Source organism: Mirounga angustirostris, unplaced genomic scaffold, assembly GCF_029215605.1.
Source record: "Mirounga angustirostris isolate CCGP_5_RB_7025 unplaced genomic scaffold, mMirAng1.0.hap1 SCAF_7, whole genome shotgun sequence".
Lineage (NCBI taxonomy): Eukaryota > Metazoa > Chordata > Mammalia > Carnivora > Phocidae > Mirounga > Mirounga angustirostris.
In genome coordinates, this window is record NW_026991715.1 from 45,178,607 (window position 1) to 45,199,640 (window position 21,034).

The 21,034-nt window shown below is 38.9% G+C and overlaps 1 protein-coding gene and 1 long non-coding RNA gene across 8 annotated transcripts in view; both read right to left on the reverse strand.

The window, feature by feature from the left end:
* PDE4D (phosphodiesterase 4D) overlaps positions 1–21,034 on the reverse strand; it is a 745,734-nt gene that overhangs the window by 315,698 nt on the left and 409,002 nt on the right. The window lies entirely within an intron of this gene.
* LOC135365384 (uncharacterized) overlaps positions 9,575–21,034 on the reverse strand; it is a 29,102-nt gene continuing 17,642 nt past the window's right edge. The window contains exon 2 of the long non-coding RNA XR_010413076.1: positions 9,575–21,032. This is a non-coding gene — a long non-coding RNA (uncharacterized LOC135365384). The remainder of the gene's footprint in view (positions 21,033–21,034) is intronic.

The following is a 21,034-nucleotide window of genomic DNA, read 5'->3' on the forward strand; positions in this document are numbered from 1 at the left end:
AGTGATATTTTTCATCTTTAAATAAATCCCAAAAGCCTAAGTTGGAGCACAGAGGCTAATGCTCTGAGTGCTACAGAGAAAGCAGTATCAGCCGAGGAGTGGTTAGAAACGCCTTATACACAGAGTGGCACGGTGTAAATCCCTAACTTGGTCCCCTACCCCAGTCATGTTAATTAACTTTTTTTTTTTTTAAGATTTTATTTATTTATTTGACAGAGAGAGACACAGCGAGAGAGGGAACACAAGCAGGGGGAGTGGGAGAGGGAGAAGCAGGCTTCCCACCGAGCAGGGAGCCCAATGTGGGGCTCGATCCCAGAACCCTGAGATCATGACCTGAGCCGAAGGCAGACACTCAACGGCTGAGCCACCCAGGCGCCCCGTTAATTAACTTTTCTATGCCTCAGGCTTTTCAGTTGTAAAACGGGTGTAATCAGGGTGGTTGGGAGGATTATATTAGATGTTGCAGGTAAAATACTCGTAACAGTGCTCAACACACAGTCAAGGGCTCAGTACATGTTAACCTTTACCATTAAAGAAGATGGTGTCTCCCTTTTGTTCCACTATTAGGATTCTGGAATGAATAAAAATGATCACCGCTGTATTACTATGATTCTCATGTTTCAAGTGTGTTTATGGCTCCAGAGGAAACACTGTCTGTGTCTTTTAAGGATAAAAACTAGGAACAGCTTAAAAGGACACTTTTGGAGAAAATGAAAAATAGCATTTTCATTAAGAATGCTAAGAAGTTGGGATGCCTGGGTGGCTTAGTTGTTGGGTGTCTGCCTTCGACTCAGCTCATGATCCCAGGGTCCTGGGATCGAGCCCCACATCGGGCTCCCTGCTCGGCGGGAAGCCTTCTTCTCCCTCTCCCACTCCCCCTGCTTGTGTTCCCTCTCTCGCAGTGTCTCTCTCTGTCAAATAAATAAATAAAATCTTAAAAAAAAAAAAAGAACGTTAAGTTTGTTGTAGGACTTTTTGTCCACTGTATACTTTCAAATGTAGTTACTGCTAAAGGCTAATAGAAACCCAGAAATATTCAGATGTTGATAGAAAATGATAGGCATTCCAAAAAATGAATATGAGTAGAAACTACAAGAATAGTATTACGCTTTCCCTGCCCTTTTGTTTTTTTTCCTCTCAAAAGGCACTGAAAGCAAGGCCAGGGATCACTAAGCAATTTGAAGAGTTTTAGATATTAGGATAATCCCCCAGAGAGCCCAATGTGACCAATTTTTCTCATTTGTAAAGAGAAATTTGAAATTATATGAGACATCTTCCCATCTTAAATATTGGTGCTAACTCAAACTCTAAAAAAAATCTGTCTGGACAGCAGTGTGAAGCCAAACAAAGTAAGTTTGGGGCACGGGTGGTGGTGGTGTTACCAGATTTTCTTTGCATCACTGTTTAGGACTACTCACCGATTTACTGTTCTATTAATCTCTGAGAAACTCCTTTATGTGAAGTAGCGAATGCATCAGCAGGCTATCAGGTATTTATATTTTAATAGTACATATGGTAAATAACAATAACTTAACACAGTGGAATTTCCAATGGTAAACATTCCAGGCCTCTAATGAGGAAATGTTTGAACTGGAGAATTAATTGTGATGAAATGTCAAATGCCTATTCCATCCATGCATAAAACCAACCAATCCTAATGACTTAATTAAAAAAATCTGTATTGTTACTCTTTAGCTAATCATTAGTCAAAATCTGAGTGGCTAGTTGAATGAGTATTCGGTTACATAAACCAGAGAAGGTGGAAGAAAACTAGCATTTATTCAACGCTACTATCAACTTGGTTCTTTATCGATATTTTCTCTTCCCATATTCAAAATGACCCTCTAAAATAGTTATAATTATTCTTTACTTTGTAGCTGTAAGTTGATGTCTGGAGAGGCCTAACTCCTTTAGACACTGCTATTCCTTTATACAATTGATGCTGATGTTGCCAAATACTAATTCAGAAACTGGTTCAGTAAGCAATCAGTAGGGTGTGCATGCACACACACATGCACACACACCAGCATTTAAGAAAAGGTTAAATTCACCAGGTGAAACAAGGTCAGCTGCCATGTAATTCAAAGGGAAGAATTCCATGCTGATAAAAAGAAGCTTTTTCACCTAATTGGAGTCATCATGTGTCATTGCTGGGCTCTGTATGTATTCATTAACTGGGAACTGGGACTTCCTCATATCCATCACAAAGATTAACGCAGGGCTAAAAGTGAAATTAAATATAAGTAGGTGATTTAAGATTTCAGATCTTTCTAAAGGAGAGATGAGGCTCTGATGTGTTGCTGTGGGAAGGGTCAATGGAGATTAGGGGGATTAAGGAACCAGCAGGGTCTGTCTTAATTTCAAAGGAAGTAAAGGGTAGAGAGTTGAAAGGGAAACTAAGTATACATCTCCATGACAGCTTCAGATGTAACCATTTATAACAAAATCTACCAACTGTGACATTGGCTAAGGCTCCCACAAGTGTAAAATGTGTCCTTCCTTGCAACAGCTACTGTAGTTATGACATTATCAACTTAATCCAACTTCACATAAATCCCAAATTGTCAAATAGGATCTATTTAGAAGAGTATCACACACTTATGAAGATGGATCAGTAGATATTTATGGGTCACGGTGGTAAATACGAATAAATAAAAGAAGGAAGTATTGCTTCAGGGAGGTTATAATAAAAATAGAGATGGATAGTAAAAGACGTACGCCCAGGAAAAACAGGACGTGACTTTGTTTTATTCACTTCATAGGTCTTATCCTATCTGAAAAGGTTTTGTTCTCCACTGTAGGTCTCACCTTCCAGGGCAGTTCTATGTCTAGAACTAGTTCGAGTTCTAGTTCTAGGTCTGTTCTAGGTCAGACCTAGAACTAGAGCACAGGCATTGCCTGTGTTGTACCTTCCTATGTCTTCAGTAACTACAGCAGTGCCTGGCACGTGGGAATCCCTCAGTGAATAAGGGGCAAGTGGACGAATGAATGAATGACACGGATCATGAATATTACGACAAGCAAGTGGAGAAGGAAAATGCCTAGTGAAGTGGTCAGTCAGAAGATTTCAAGGAGAGAGGATCCTCTTAGACATGGGGCTTACAAGCTGGTGGAAGAGAAAGCCATTCTCTCGTGAAGCATGGCAGAGACAAAAAGCATGAGCGAGGTGGAAGAGGTACCTGCAGCAATATCAAATGTTACCCCATCAGTAAATCTTGATGAAGAAATTGGGGTTAGATCAAGAACTTTTCAACAAAACTGGAACGGGCTCTACAGGGTTGGTGGAAGGGACAATTTGTGAGAGGAGCGGTGTTGGGAGATCTGGGTAGACGACTACACAAGGAAACTGTGGTAGAAGGTGGTCAGGCCCTGACCTGACAAGTTGCCTCTGACCTTGGCATTCCAGGCCTCTGTTTTTGCCTTATTGCTGAAATGATTTAGGAGAACTTCTTAAAATCCTTGAATTAGTCATAAATAGAGCCTTGCATTTTTCTTCCTAAACCAAGAGAAAGTTCAATTAACCACAAGGCTATCTGATCTTGTATCTGGTGAGACCACATTTCAGCCAGTAGGGAAACAGTTGTTTTACCACTTAGCTCTGGAAGTGGTAATTGAATGTGACATTTAAGAAATATTTCCTACAGATTTCACAAGATGATTAATCATTTTGTTTTGAAGGTTTATGATATGATAAAGTATTTTTAAAGCCCCTTATAATTAAACAGCTTACAGAAAAATACCTTTAAATCTCACCCTATGGAAGCTCTTATTTCAAATGGCAGTCTACAGAGAACTCCAAATAAACCGATGACTGTACCTCTGATTTTGTGATAAATAAAACAAATCTGCTCTATATTAAGATCATCTTTGGTGTTATAGATTCAAAATCCAAAATACCAATACAAAAACAATAATAGTTCTTTATAATTTCTCAGACACATAGAACGAAGAGAGGCCTTGATTCATAATACTCATACACACATGCAGATAGAATTGACTCAGTGTCTATGACCCTTAAAACTGGTTCTCTCTCAAAACCGGTTACTCCAAATACCTGCAACTCCCTGCCTGAGGGTTTTTGGTTCTCTTTCTTTCTTTCTCTCTCTCTCTTTCTTTCTTTTATACCCATGAGTCTCTGCTTAAGGGCTATATTCTGGCCATAGTTCCATGCTTAGCCCATAGATAAAAAAAACAGAATCAGTGGGTTGTTAATGATCCCCAGAAACAGGTGACGGATGGAGGGTTGGCAGATAAGTACTCCAGCGTCCTCACCCCTTGGATGGGATAACTCTGAGGAGTTCTGCACACATTGCCTTGCCGAGGCTGGGAGTCAGGCTGGGCATCACTTTCCCTGTGGTAACCGGCCTGATGAAGCATGATTTGTGTTCTTCCATTCCAGGCCTGACTTCCCTACACTCCTTTACTTTTTTTTTTTAAGATTTTCTGTATTCATTTGACAGGGTGAGGGAGAGAGCACAAGCAGGGGGAGCAGCAGAGGGAGAAGGAGGCTCCCCGCTGAGCAGAGAACCCAACTCGGGGCTCGATCCCAGGACCTTGGGATCATGACCTGAGCTGAAGGCAGACGCTTAACTGACTGAGCCACCCAGACACCCCTCCTTTACTTCTTTTATATGAACTTCCTAAATAAACTGCTTATACTCCTTGTCTTGGGGTTTATTTCTAGGGGAACTCGGACCAGAACATGTTCTTCCACTATTTTGTGCCACTAAAGAAGAGTTTTAATTGAGACTTGGGAACTATAAATGAAAGTTGATTAAAGTGAGAGTGAGATTGTTATATTTGTTTGTTCTTTGTCAACCACTGAATTTGCTATCATTTTAATTTAATAAATTGTTGAATTTTCTCAAGTCCCTCCTTTCTTTTCTATATCCCCTCTCTTTTTTGTCATTTGGCCTTTTCAATATCTGGCACATACATATGAGCTAGGATGCCACAGGGGAAGGTTAATGAGAAACAGTGAAATGAAAAAAAATTACAGCCTCACAGTGCTTACAACATGAACCGATAATACAGTTTACTATTTTTGTGTGTTAGGGGGTCATATGGATAGATCATATATTAGCAAGTGAATGTATTATTTCTAGAAGAAATGGAAATATCAATCTGCTTGCCTGGGTTAAATCAGTATATTTTCTTACATGTGAAACCAACATACACAAATAGAAACAGACACACACACACACACACCTCTGTACGTGCATGTGCACTTGCTTGACATAGATTCCTTAATAAAATGAACACACTAAAGATACTGTCAAATCAAATCAACAATAAACCTTAAATTCAGAGTTATTGCCTGAATCATGTCCCTCTTCTAGCAAGGTCTAACTGTCTAAAATAAACAAACAAACAAACACCAAACCTAGCGCCACCATGACTCATATTATGTCGCTCATTAGTAAACACTGTTTAAAAGCCAGCTATGTCAGAATGGCTTCGGAATCTCCAATTATTTATAGCAAGTATTCTAACTTGGGGAGAAGAAAAGGACAGATTTTCTTCAGATATCTGAGGCCAGTAAAGGACCTTTTTGACTCTTTTCCTCGCTAAATCCTTAGGAAGGAAAAAGCCCATCTGAAATGTTAAGTGGGGAGACGGGAGTAGAGAGACATTTTGGTGTGATTTGGATCTCCATTTGTAAGCAGAAATAGAAAGGAGTTTTTTTTTTTTTAAAAGATTTTATTTATTGATTTGAGAGAGAGAGAGCACGAGTAGGGTGAGGGGCAGAGAGAGAAGCAGACTCCCCGCTGAGCAGGGAGCCTGACCCCCGGGACCCTGGGACCACGACCGGAGCCGAAGGCAGACGCTTATCTGACTGAGCCACCCAGGTGCCCCTGAAATAGAAAGGAGTTTTGAGGTGGTTTCAATGTAAGAGAGAGAGAATAAGAAAAGAAATGAGAGAACAAAGAAGGGTAAGACGTTTCCAGACTTTTCATAATCACTTAAATATTTAACCAAAAGGTAAATACAGATAACGGCCCCAACCCCGACATTATAAATGCTTGTAGCTTCAGATAGACAAGGCTCTGCAATCACAAAGGCATACTGGGGATCTGTATTTGGATTTGGAATCAGTATAACCATAAGGTTTATGCAGTACTGAAAACGACTTTTTCTTACATGTTTATGATCACTAAAGCTAGCCCTTTTTAAAAAAAAATATTATCTGAACTCCGTTTTTGAACACTGAGTGTGTTTTTTTATGTTATAGAAGTAGCTTAAATATTGACACTAGGGTAAGAGCTTCCTGGCTTTGGTCCTGGCAATGATTTTTTTGGATGTGGCCCTCAAAGCACAGGCAAAAAAAAGCAAAAATAAAGATAAATAAAAATAAAAACATAAAAATAAATAAATGGGACTACATCGAGCTAAAAAGCTTCTGCACAGCAAAGGAAAGCATCAACAAAATGAAAAGGCAACCTACGGAATGGGAGAAAATATTTGCAAACCACATATCTGAAATGGGTGAATATCCAAAATATATAAGGAACTCATACAACTCAATAGGACAAAACCCTAAATAATCTGGTTAGAAACTAGGCAGAGAATCTGAATAGACATTTTCCCAAAGAAGACACACAAATGGCCAACAAGTACATGAAAGGGTGTTTAACATCACTAGTCATCAGAGAAAAGCAAATCAAAACCACAGTGAGCTATCACCTCACACCTGTTAGAATAGTTTTTATCAAAAAGTCAAGAGATAAGTATTGGCAAGGGTGTGGGGAAAGGGAACACTTGTGCACTGTTGGTGGGAATATAAATTGGTGCAGCCACACGGAAAACAGTACAGAGGTCCTCAAAAAATAGAACCACCACATGATCCAGGAATCCCACTATGGTACAGGATATATATCCAAAGGAAATGAAAGCACTGTCTTGAAGAGATATCTGTACTCCCATGTCCATCGCAGCATCATTCACAATAGCCAAGACATGGAAAAAACCTATTTCCATTGAGAGATGACTGGATGTAGAAAATGTACATAGCACAATGGAATATTATTCAGTCGTATGAAAGCAAGAAATCCTGTCATTAGAGACAATATTGATGAACCTGGAAGACATTACGGTAAGTGGAATAAGCCAGACAGAAAAAGGCAAAGAGTGTAGAATCCTACTTATGTATGGAATATAAAAAAGTCGAACTCATAGAAACAAAGTAGAACAGTAGTTACTAAGGGCCGGGGTGGGGGGTAGGGTGGGAAAAATGGAAATATGCCAGTCAAAGGGTACCAACTTTCACTTGCAGGATGCATGAATTCTGGAGGTCTCACAGGCAGCATGGTGACTATGGTGCATCTTGTGCTGTATGCGTGGAATATGCTGAGAGAGTAGGTCTTAAGTGATCTTACCACACACAGTAAAAAAAGGGGGGACTCTAAGGTGATGGATGTGCTCACTAACTCGACTGTGAAAAAACAGATGATCATGTTCTAGAGCAAGTGATGGAAAGTGTATTTTGGTTTAGAAATGGGGAAGAAGGAAATGTATAAAGGATTAGGTACCTTAGCAGGTTAAAAACATCATAAAGCTCAGAGTAAATTTCCATCTTGCTGCTGATTTGCATACAAACTATACTCAGGTAGAGGGAGAAGTGGGGAAATCATCTGGCTTACATGGAAGAGGAAAAGGCTACATCCAGTTGATTTTTCAAAACTCCTTATTAACTTATCTGCAGACACAGCTTTGCATAATGAACTCTAGAATGTGGGTAGTGTCAGTTTCAGTTGTGGATGGAGGAAGCAGTTTTCACCAAACTTAGCTGATGATGTTTGTAAAAGTTGGCACAGCGACTGGACTGAGGAGAACAGATGCCAGGATAACCACTGGCCACCTGTCTTTCTTGGCTCTATGAAAATATCTGCTACCTTATACATGGGCAGAGGTAGAGAAATGAGAAAGCATGTCCTTAGACACTGAAGTCCCAAACCTGATGCCAAGTTCAAGTGCTGTCTCACTGGAGTATTTCCAAATGTATTTAGGGATTGAGACTATGGTCACTCAAGAAACACTGGTCACAGCCTCAGGGCTGCAGGACAGACAGGTACCATCGCCTCAGGTGTCAAGCCATGTTGATAATTTGAGATGTCGCAGCTGGTGATACTCCCTCTTCACTCACCAGCTGCCTCTTCTAGGCCAGTGCACATCTCAGCCAAAGGAGATGTTTTTGGCGCTTGTCTAGACGTTGAGAGCACCCGCTGGCTTGGCGGACAGCAACTGGCAAGAAGGGAAACCCTCGGCCCAGGAGGGTTGTGAGAAGGCCCTATTCTGGCCTTTCAGGAGTAGCTGCATTCATACCACTCCCTAGAGGAGGCACACAGAGGCACTGTGCATGCATTCTCTGCCTTCTTCAGTCAATGGGAGGGAGGCCAGTTAATGACTTTTTTCAACTCTTTATCAAAATCAATTAACACACTGCCACACTTAGATACTAGCATCTACGCAGGGGACCACCAGGCTTCCCCAAGAGCCTTTTCATTAAGGAGATACATTTTAGGTCATCGTACCCTACATCTCTGCAGCATAATATGACACCCCAAATTACAGGCCTGTTGGTGTAACAAAGAGTCACAGTCCCTTCAGGCAACAGAGAGTCAACTTAAGTCTGACTTAATCTGTTTTTTACTGTCATCAACAACTGAAGACTGGCTCAGGCACAGGCAGAGAATTAGCAGGAAGACACGATGTGAGGACATGGGGATATGAATAGAGAAGGGGAGGGGATGTCCTGCTCACAGGAAATGAAAAGCTCTAAAGCCCAAAGCATCTCCTTTCATTTTTTCCATGTAGTTCCCTTGAGGTTATGCAGCTGAATAGTCTCAGAGCTAAGAGCAGACTGGCTTATTATAAACCAGTCCTCTCTACCTTCTGATATTTCCAGCTCCTCTGTTATGACGGTTGACTCAGCACTCAGTTATTCCTCAAATCAAAGCAGATGTGCGTCTAAGGTGTCCGATCCTAGTGTCTTGGAAGGCAGCAAGATTAAAGAACATACGGAATTTTGGTTGTCACTGACCTTACTTCTTCCTTTAAAGACCATTCTCCTGTTTATGTAAACTAAGCCTGGAACAATAGAGTGTTGACAAATGAGAAAGAGAAGAACTTCTAAGTTAACAAATGACATATACCTTGAGAAGGAATACATAATAAACATTTCATAAATAAAAATACATAATAAACATTTAAAATAAGTCACAGTTTCTTCTGGTCTGGGATATACTGAAGACATTTCAAAAAATGTCACGTGGTTTACTAGCAAATCTAGTGCATTGTCCCAGATTGGTCTTTTCTGTTAGATCAGAGGAAATTTTAGACTAAAAATAATACTTACAATAACAATACAGCATTTAGCCATTACCGGCTCTGTATATTATCCACATTTTACAGATGAGAAAATTGAGGTACAGTACAGTTGAATAATTTGCTTATATCACATAACTAGAGACACATAAACTGGCAAGGATATGAAACTGAATTTAATGACATGCAGCCATTAAATTAATTTAAACCACAAAATTCTCTGTATTCTCTTCCATTTTTGAAAGAAAAATCCGTCTGTTCCCTGAGGGGCAGCAACTTACAGAATATACACAGTAGAGTTAAACTGAAATTGTTTAACTGAAACATACCAAAGAAGTCATTAAAATACAAAAAAGATTCTCAACGAGGGGAATTCTCTTGTAATCAATGAAGCAGAGCCAAAAAGTACATTTGTAGATTGATTATAATTCATGGAAAAATAAAATATATAAAGAAATGTTTAAAAAATTGTTAACTAGGGGCACCTGGGTGGCTCCGTCAGTTAAGCGTCTGCCTTTCGCTCAGGTCATGATCTCAGGGTCCTGTGATCAAGCCCTGTGACAGGCTCTCTGCTCAGCAGGGGGTCTGCTTCTCCCTCTCTCAGCTCATGCTCTCTCTCAAATAAATAAAATCTTTAAAAAACTAAAATAAAAACATGTTAACTATAATTATTGTGTACTTGTGTTAGAACGATAGGCAAGATTTCCTTTAACTTCTTGTTCTACAATTGGGTGTATGTGTGTGTTTGTAATTAACAAGTGTGTTTACGAAATAAACTATGTAAGGGGCGCCTGGGTGGCTCAATCGTTAAGCGACTGCCTTCTGCTCAGGTCATGATCCCAGGGTCCTGGGATTGAGCCCCGCATCCGGCTCCCTGCTCCGCAGGAAGCCTGCTTCTCCCTCTCCTACTCCCCCTTCTTGTGTTCCTTCTCTCGCTGTGTTTCTCTCTGTCAAATAAATAAATAAAATCTTAAAAAAATAAATAAACTATGTAAGCCTAGCCTCTTTCTGCACAAGATGGCTGTAGATGTTATAATATTTTAGCTCAATCTACATATAGATTAATTTTTATGATCTTTTATCACCGGTCATGAAGTTGGGAAATTCTTCCTTTATTTTAAGAAGATGGAAGAATATAGTCTTTATATTCATTTTGGGCAGTCGTTAGTTAAGACAACACACAGAAAAAAGAGAACAAGTTATTAAATATGAAGGGTATTTTATCTAAAAAAAGCAAAGTCCCTGCTTTCAAAGTGCTTAGAATCTATTGAAAGACAGGTTAAACTCAATTGTGGGACTGGTGTTCAGTACCCTTAGACTGCATGCTAATTTCAAATATGGGAGAATATGTATACATTTTTTTTCCAGAGGCCCTTCCACCCCATTTTTAAAAAATATCATTTTGCCAAGGGAAAATAAATGAAACGAAATGGTTTGGAGTTGATTCAAACTGTGAATATTTGAATTCTAATTTGGCTCTAAACTCAGGAAAAAAAGTCTACCCTCCTGGTATAATACTTTTAAAGCAAATGGAATCCATCATGCATGAAAAACTAATCTCTGACCTTTAATGGTGATTTTACCAATTGAAAAGTTTCAAACACTCAGTTGTGAAAAGGAAACAGACATTTGCTCAGTCTGTAGACTCCGGCTCAGCTGAGAGTAATTTTCCACTGACCGGGAGAAATCATGGAAATGACACAGCTATGGCCAGCCTTAGGCTGGTCCTATATAAACTTCAGCCATGATCCCGTGTTTTTTCTTTTGTGTGGGTAACATACCAGCCAAGTCTGTGTAAAAGGACGTTACTAATATTTCTGAGGTGACCTATACTTACGGTATGCTATATAGTTTTGTCTCTTAGATTTAATGACTATATAGTTGATGCACTTGCAATACTACACAAGCAGAGCTAAAATTCTGCTGGGAAAGCAAAAGGTGCTCTGTTTTGAAATTGTTTTTACAAACCGTATAGAAAAGTTTTCAATGACTTGAAACTTTCCATATCAGACGGTGTCGAAACGTATTTTTCCAAATGCAGAGGTGGGAGGATACCTTCTAAACCCTGAGCCGTTTCTGTAGGTATGAAGAGGAACATCAAAGAGTAAAATAAAACAAAAATCCACCCCCCACTTAGAAAGCAATGAAATAAAACTACTGCCAAGGATTGGTGAGGAGCCAATCACATAACTGTGGTCCCCACGCATAAATGCCAGGATAGTCCTGATGACATCCCCAAGCACATCTTTCTGAATCTTTGTGGCCAATCGAGCGCTCTCATGTTTTAGAATTCCACAAGTGTGTGTGTGTGTGTGTGTGTAGGGAAACTCACTTTTAGGGGTGAAGTGTTGATAAGGCTACAGAAATACTAACCAAGCAGCCTAAATGAATTAACACATATAAAGCACTTAGAACAATTCTTGACACTTAATCTGGAAACACAGGTGACTACACATAATATCAAAAAGGACATCTTTAGTCTATTAAAATATAAACTTATCTGTGTTTGCAGACTTTACAGACACTCTGTAAGATATTATTTATGAGACGCCTTTAAACAAGGGGAAAGTAGGGTGAAATACTTTTAATCATAACAACTTACTGAATTTTAACTAAAAGCACTTACTTACAATTATACTTATTTGATATAATTTGTTATCCGTATTTTGTCTTCAGCAACCTGTAAAAAAACTTTGAGATGCTAACATTGCTAATCACCTATTTAAAATCCAAAAACCATTGAGATGTGATGAATCTAAGTCGTGAAGATTGAAAAAAGTAGTATGAGATTTGATTAGAGGTTATAATTTATTAATGATAAAGTGTGGCTTTCAGAAACAGTAAAATCAGAGTCCTATTTTCCTTCCTGATCTCCTTCCCTTGCTTCCTTTCCTCCTTCATTTCTTTCCATCCTCCCCCTTCCCTTCCTGACTTTTTGTTTATTCACTCCCCATGCAACCCACCAACCAAGCAGCAGTAATTTGTTGAATTTGGTAATTTTTCATCAAGACAAACCAATTAAGTAGTCCACCAGTTTTTCAACTGATAAATTATTTGAAGCAAATAAATAAAGTTCTTCAATTTCCAAAGTCTGCTGCTTTAAGGACTCACCCCAGCAGGAAAAGTCCTTAACCCACGGACGGAACACAGAGTCTCACAATGTTCATATTACACTTGACCTGACTCTATCTGTACCTTGTTCAGTTCCCATTATGTCAATTGCGCTTTCATACCCTCTTCTGACTTCTCTTCTACTCTTATTCATCCATCCCATGGCATCCTCATGGGTTCTCAAAATACATCTGCTATGTTACCTAGACTACGTCTTCTTTCCCACTCCCTGGGAGAGCACTCTGGGGAACTGGCTTTGACTAAGACCTCCTCCTATGACAGGTGCAGTGATGAATCCTCAGATGTACAAGATATTTATGTTCAGGGCTGGAATCTAATTTTTCAAGCACAATCCCTGGAACAGCTAATATTCAAGGATCTCAGGAAGATTTAATTTCTGAAAGATTAAACATGAATATATTTTTTAAATATGGCCTCTCGCTCATCTTCTTGTTTTCGTGTTTCCCCTGTTCTTTCTTCTCTCTCTAAGTCCTCCAACACCAAGAAAAGTCTGCAATGGAAAAGTAATCATAAAAGAAAAGCAAGAGCTTTGTTCTGAAATGTCTATGGGATGGAGAGAAGAGAAGCAGTCACACGTTATCGTCTCTGATGTGAAAAGGAATCTCAGGACAGAACTATACCTGGAAAGAGGCCACTTTTTTTCACTGGATGTGGTTTTCTTGAGTCCCTGGTCATTGCTAGCAGCACAGAAGCCACAGAACGAACTGAGAAAAGTGCTGAGCAGAGTTTCAGAAGTGAAGAGAGACAAGAAGTGAGCTCCCCTGGCGTATTTTATAACTATGTCACCAGTATCCATATTAAAAGATGATCTTCTAAAAATAGGACACACACGCACAGACAGTTCTACTCAAGCACCATGAGACTATTTGGGCTTGAGAATTTATGGACAAATTAATGCAATTATAGTCACATATCTTCAACTTAGGAACTCAAAAATGGCTAAAATCTCTTGCTTATGAAGCAATTAAGGAGAGCTTTAGAGACAGCATAGTTGGAGGATATCTACAGGTCTAACATACGTAACTTAGCTGTGCCATGATGGGAAAATTATGTCACTTCCACGGGCCACATATTATCTCAGAGATAATTAAGTCACATTATTAGTATAATAACCAGCACAAGGCCTTAGCGTGGCTTTCACAAATGTGCTACATTTTTGGAAGAAGTCCAGAAACTACATATTAAAGAAAATAGTGAAATCATTTTTTTAAATGTTTTAGTTCTTATCACTCACATGTAGTGCTGGTGAGGGAGGTAATATTAACCTCTAACCAGTCCTTGAGGAATAGACTGATACTGTTGCATGAAACTAAAAGAAACTAATCATGACCATGAGATGGTCATGAAGCATCTGATTCTGATTCTGACCAATAATTAATCAGCTCCATAAGCAGTTTATGGGCCCCTGTCATCCCTTTGGAAAGCATAAGTATATGCAAAAAAAGGAGGCCACTCAAATTTGGTTGCTCTCCTGATTTAGTCTAAGAAGCCAAATGGATACTCCCCAGTTAAGAACCCTGATGTTCCAGGAACTGTGTGGCGGATGGTCAAATCCCATGACAATTCAAGTTTCTATCTATTCTTGTGTCACAGATTAGATTATTATTTAGCAAATTATTATTCAGCAAATTATTCTCTGCCTTCCCTGTCCTCTCCCTCCCCACCAACTCCCTGAATGATATTGGGCTTGGCCATATTGTACGTTTTGACCAACAGAATGTGGGAATGAATGATACTGCCTATGTCAAATTGAGGTCCTACAAGTTATAAAATGTTTCCACTTGCCACTCTGGGAGTTCTCAACTCTGCCATGAGAAGAACAGTCCCTGGGAAACCAGGGATTGAAGAAGGAGAAACAGGAGGAACAAACATGAAGATAACCTGCAGCCTGAAACAGAGCCACCCCAGCCCACTAGCAGACCCAGGAGCACAAAACAATTGCTTTATTGTTACATGCTACTGATATTTTATGGTTGGTTGTTATGTAGCATTACTGTATCTATAGCTAACTAACACACCTTGCAATAAAGATCATTATAGGTAATATGTATAAATTTTTTCTCCTGGGATCCTAGGTGTTCTGACCAGTACAAACTGCATTTTATTGTACCCATTCGAACTTGCCCTAGCAACCCAGGAAATTGCCATGCCTCGTAGAGAGTGCAGTGCTCCCATCCCTCTACAATTCCCATTTGTCTAATTTCAGATTCTCCCGTTCTTTTATCCCTCAGGAAGAAGCATTTCCTTCTTCTCTAAACCATATCTGACTTTTTTCTTTTACTTTGCATCTTTAGCTATAAATTATATAGTACCTCTAGAAAGGTCTACATCACTTACTGGGGAACATATCCCTTAGCACTTGAAAGTACTCTAAGAACAGGAATATCTCTCTTGAATTTCAGACAGAATAGGCCTCTCAAACTAATTAAGTACAATGTAAATTAGTCCATCTCCCCTCCAAATTGGCTTCTCCTTTGTTATCCTAAATAAACATCGTCTCTATCCTTCTAGGTGCCATGTCAAAAATCTGAGTAATTATGGATCTCCACTTCTCTCCTCTCCTATTAACCAAGTCTTGTTTAGTCAAAACTCCCAAATACCAATTAAATCTATCCACCTCTCTGCAGCTGCATCACCATTTTTACCCCTGGGATTACTGTAATTAATTCTCACCCGTTCCTACCTCCACTCTTAATCATATACAAACCAATTTCTCACAGCAGCTAAAGAGATTTTTTTTTTTTTGAGTGCAAATCTGATTATGTCATTTGCTACCTAAAATCTTTTATTGGCTCCCCACTGCAGCAAAATGAGGTATAAATTTCTATATGACTTATTAGACTTATTATTTAGCTTAGTATCCTTCTCCACTCTGATTTCAGATCGATGCCCTCCTGTGCTCTATACCTTAGGCAAACTGAATTTTTTGCATTTTCCCAAACCCACTATGTTCTCTCTTATCCCCAGTCACTTGCATGTGATATTCCATCTGATACTTTCTTTCTCCTCCCACCACCCTTCCCTTGGTTATTTTCTCTCACCCTTTATTTCTCTGGTCAGGTAACTTTCTTTAGGAGACCACTCTCTCTGACTCGCTCTCTCTTGTTCTCGTAACCCTAGCTAGATGTCCTTCTTGTGTGTTTCTATAGTGTCCTGAACTTAGATGCTTCCCCTAGCACTTATTACCCTATACTATTCTGATTCCATTGTGGCTGACTCTAGAGGGGTCCTAATCAAGAGCCATTTCTCCTTCTAACTAGACCCTTAATACGATTCAAATATCTACACACCATTGCATGTACGTACAGTGAGGCGAGTCTCAGACCCAGCTCCCATGAGGGAAACCCAACTGTCCCAACTAATCACGGAGGTATCATTTCTGCGGTAGTAATTGGTTAGGACATGTGATACAATTCTGAAAAATGAGATGTTGAAGAGAAGTCAGACACAGGAAGTCTGTTTGGGAAACATGTTTTTTCATCTTAAAAGAAGACTTAAAAAGAAAGATGCTTTTTTTTTTAAAACCTCTCATAATTATCTGAATTTGATAGCTACAACTGTAACAGATATCTTGAGATCATGGGGGAACAAGCCAAAAAAAAAAAAAAAAAATCACCAGTACTTGAGGGTGGCAAAAATTAACGAAGGACAGGACTTTCATAATGTCATTGAATTACTTATAGTGACTTGAGTTTCCCACTTTGGGGTTGCTTATGTTTTAAGCCAGCTGAGTTGCAGTTTTCTGCTACAGCTACAAAGATTCTAACACACTTGTCTATCTTCCTCACTGCACTGATATTAATAACAATCCATGCTTGTATATAGGAACTGTAAAAGAACTAAGAATTAAAAAAAAAAAAAAAAAGAAACAACCAAACATCTTGGAAGGCTGCACGGCCTGATGACAGCTGAAAAGGAAGACATTATTAATGTGGTACCATGTAGAGAACTGGAGTCAGCGTTTGAGGAAAAGGCTGTAGAAGTCTACTGATTTATCCCCTGGGCCAGAAAATAAAATGAAACTGTGATAGCCGTTTGAAAAGCTGAGTATGAAATGATCACAGGGATAATACTGTAGCAAATTCAGAAGCCTAGAGAAATGTCACCTGGCTTTTCTGTTCTGCTTCCTGCCTTTCCCTTTCTTTCTCATGCCAGCTCTGGTTTTACTTCAAAAGCTGACAAACGTAAAAGAGGAAAGCCTCCCCAACATATTCACCTAAGCTCTGAGCAAAGATCCAAGAAAAGGTCAAGGTGACAGCCAAACCCACAATTACATTAGCTTTTTGTGGACTGAACATCTAATAATGCAGTAGACTCTACTGCTGCAGAATTTCTCATTAGAAACAGGAATTTGAAGAATAGGGAGAAAGAGAAAACCTCAATTTTTGGTCTATAGATCTCTAAAAATAATTGGCAAGCTTAGATTCCTCTGACAGATAACTCCTTCCTACTTTCTTTCTTCTTTTTTTTTCATTTACTATGAAGTGCTAGGCATGGAGGGCTTATTTATACAGCAGTCTGTTAAACAGCAGCATCCTGCCATTTATCCATAATAAAACTAATCGTCCATTTTCAATTTTAGTATATGTGCTGCCGAAGCGAGCACTAATCGCCCATTTTCAGAAGGAAGTGAAAAATAATGATAGACAGTATGGATAACTAAGATTATTGTCTGATCACATTTAAAAAATTAGTTAACAATTTAAGCTTCTACTGGTACTGCAAAGGAAACTGTATACTTAAGGATAGTCACTTGTAAAATGAGACAATTTGTAAAAGGTACAAGTTCCGTCTTCTTTGAAAGTTTGGTAGAACTTGTAGGTAGAATGGTCTGAGTCAATACTTTCGATGACTGGTTTATTTACTAATTTGGAGGGGGGTGGTTAAAATGGTACTGATTCAATTTCTCTAATGGTTACAGGTCATTCTAATTTTTTTTTTTTTAATCCTGTCAAGTCAGTTAGGTAGAATTTTACTTTTGTGCCTTTACATTAAAATCAAACTTTAAAAATAAGCAATAATAAAAAAAAAACTGTAGCTTTAAAAAAGCATAGTAATCTTACCCCTGTGATACTAGAGCTATATTGTCTCATAGGGTAGCCCCAAGCCACATGGACCTACCTATGAAGCACTTGAAATATGGCTGGTCCAAACTGAGATTGTCAAAAGTATAATATATACTCTGGATTTTGAGAACTTAGTACAAAAAAATTTAACATAGCCAATTAATAATTTTTATATTGATTACATCTTGAAATTATATTCTGGATATATGGAGTTAAATAAAATACATTCTAAAATTAATTTCACTTTTTGAACCCTTTAAAAGCGGCTATTAAAAAATTAAAATTGCGGTATGCATTATATTTTCTTTTTTTTTTTTAAGATTTTATTTATTTATTTGACAGAGAAAGACAGACAGTTAGAGAGGGAACGCAAGCAAGGGGAGTGGCAGAGGGAGAAGCAGGCTTCCCGTGGAGCAGGGAGCCTGATGCGGGGCTCGATCCCAGGACCCTGGGATCATGACCTGAGCCAAAGGCAGATGCTTAACGACTGAGCCACCCAGGCGCCCTGATTTTATTTTCAGTTGGTAATACTGTTCTAGGACATTCATCAGCTCCTCTCCCATGATGCTCTGTACCGTAGACACTGACATATAGATGTAATCTCAAAACACATCATGATGATGAAAACAGTATCCTCCCAAATAGATGTGTGTTCTTGGAAAATTCATACAATTTGCCTGGGTTCTCCACTGCGTCATCTCTTAAAAATAAAAGGGCTATATGAGATGATTCTTAAATTCCTTTATGATTTTCATATATTTCATGAATTCATAAGTTCCTGAATAGATACCAAGGCAGGGGGATACAGTTCATAGGATAACCCATTTCAGCTTAACAAGTATTTCTGGAGCATCTATCATGTGTCAGGTCCTGTGATAAGGTAATTTTACATCTAAACATTTCCCATTATATTTAGCACTATTCTTCACTCTTGGTAACTCTTTGAGAAATATTTATGAATGAATAAATACATTATTATGCTGCCCTGTCTTACATGTTAATACAGAAAGGAAAAATTTATACACATACACCCTGATACTCCAAGAAACTGGCTGTAAATGAAATATCAAAAAAAAAGTTTTTTGAAAAACTGAGTTGTGATTCTTAGCAGAAACTCAAGTGCTCATACAACTGAATGGTTTCTGAACCTCACAGCTAAAAATGCCTTGCTCCTTCTGAAAAATGGAAAATGCATTTTGATTGTACATAAAGAGCACTTCAATTTTATCTGCCTTTGTCCTCTTAGAGGCTTGCCTGGGTCAATAATTACTAACACAGCTTCTGGGGCTGAGTGAAGGAAGGGAATGATAAACAAGTACAAATGAGCTACCTTAAAAAAGCAATAGCATAAAGCAAGAGAGCACTCGAGACTTGTCCTCTCAAGGTGTTCACATTAGCTGGACAAGAAATGAAAATTAATAAGCCGGAACTGAGCTATATGCACTTAACTTGACCTAGCCTGCCGTTAACATAATGTGTTTTCACCTTCTACTTTAGTGAGAACTAAAATTATCTAAAATTATTCTAAATGTTTCTCACAAAATTGTTCACCAGTTTTGTTAGGATTCTTAAACTTCTCACTTTTTTTTTCTTCAAACTATAATACAGAGAAATGAGGGAACAGTATGACATTCTGGAAAAAGTGCTGTATATTGAGAGCCAGGAAATCTGATATCTGGCCTTAGAAATGTGACAAACTTGTGATGTGAAGCTGAACAAACTTTAATCTTTCTGATGTTTCTTCATTTGCAAAATGAGGATAAAGCCCGATGCATTCTAAAGACTAATGAGGGGATCAAATGAGATAATCATAAGGAGAAACATTTAACAATACATAAATGTTCTACAAATGTAAACTATTTTATGTATGATCATCAGAGAAGTTTCTTATGAGCTAAAATCTTTTTTATTTACTTAATTAAATTAATTAATTAATTATATATAATATTATTTATTTAATTTATCTAGGACCATATTACATGTGATCCTAGATCCAAAGAAGACAAAGAAGAAATATAAATAACAAAAAAACCTTACATCTACTATTAGAAATAGCACAATAGTCATAAACCAATATTTTTTTTTCTTTTCTTTTTTTTAAGATTTTATTTATTTTTTAGAGAGCGAGCGAGAGAGAAACAGCATGAGAGGGGAGAGGGTCAGAGGGAGAAGCAGGCTCCCCGCTGAGCCGGGAGCCCGATGTGGGACTCGATCCCAGGACCCTGGGATCATGACCCGAGCCGAAGGCAGACGCTTGATCATCTGAGCCACCCAGGCGCCCAATAAACCAATATTTAAAAGCATATGGTAGAGCAGTTAATTGTACAGACTCTGGAGACAGACCAGTAAGATCTGAGGTCTGACTGCCGTTCACTAGCTGTGTGATTTGGAACTCACCACTTCATCTCTCTATTCTTTAGTTTTCACATCTGTAAAATGGGGGTAATCGTAGTACGTACCTCATATGTTTATTGTTAGGAATAAAGTACTTACTATATATAAAACATTAGAATGGTGTTGGCATATAGTAGGTATTACATACGTGCAGCTGCTTTTTAGTTCATTCTATGATGCTTTAAACACTAGGCTAACCTAGCTAGCATTTGTCTCACATTGTTTGAAAAAGTGCACAAATTTCCCATGTGCACAGCAGATGGTGGAAGTATCGCAAGGGCATGTTGTAGAACAAAGGAAAGCGACTTCAATACTCGGTTCACAGATCGACAGCCTAGATGAGCTACACGTTCTAGATGCCTGCAGTAGATGGGAAAACAACGCTATCTCATGTGGGACCTTGTAAAATTGGTGGCTCTCTTTATTTTTACATTCTCCTCAGGTACTGAAATAATGACTAAAAGTTATCTTGTACTTGCACTGTGATTTCAAAAAGCGCTTTCACATCCATTACATCATTAGAACCTCAGGGCAATTAAAGGTCAACAGTGACCTCACTTTCACCCGCACATAGCTCTTTGAGGAATCGAGTCAATTGAATACTCGGCACTGGAGAAAACAGGTGGGCTCTGTGCCAGACACTTTCTGGCAGCTCGCAAGACTGAGCTTTTCATCTGAGCCAAGTGCAGGCCTGGAAGGACGCAAAGGGGCAGTTTATCTGCTCAGCAGATCTTGCTGCCCTTGTACGGTGGTGGGGCCACACTTTCCACAAGCAGCTTTCTGTCAAGAGGTGAATCATTGACTGCATCTTCCTCTAAAGGAAGGACATTTTGAATATTTTACCAAGTTCAAGAGTGTGAGGCAGAGAAGACTGACCAGTTGGGGACTTCCTTTAGGATTTTCCCATTGGCTACACCCAGTGGCATCATTCCATCTGTTGGATTCAAAGGTGATTTTCCATGAGACTATACCTACTGGAAAGGAAAGTCTTGGGCTGTTGCTTACCTCATTTGACAACTGTTACATCAGCATTGTTGATTTAGAGCCCCAAGATGAGGCAAGTATGGCAGAGTTCCATGCCAATGTTTTCATGGAGTCATACCTTAAGAAACCTCCCT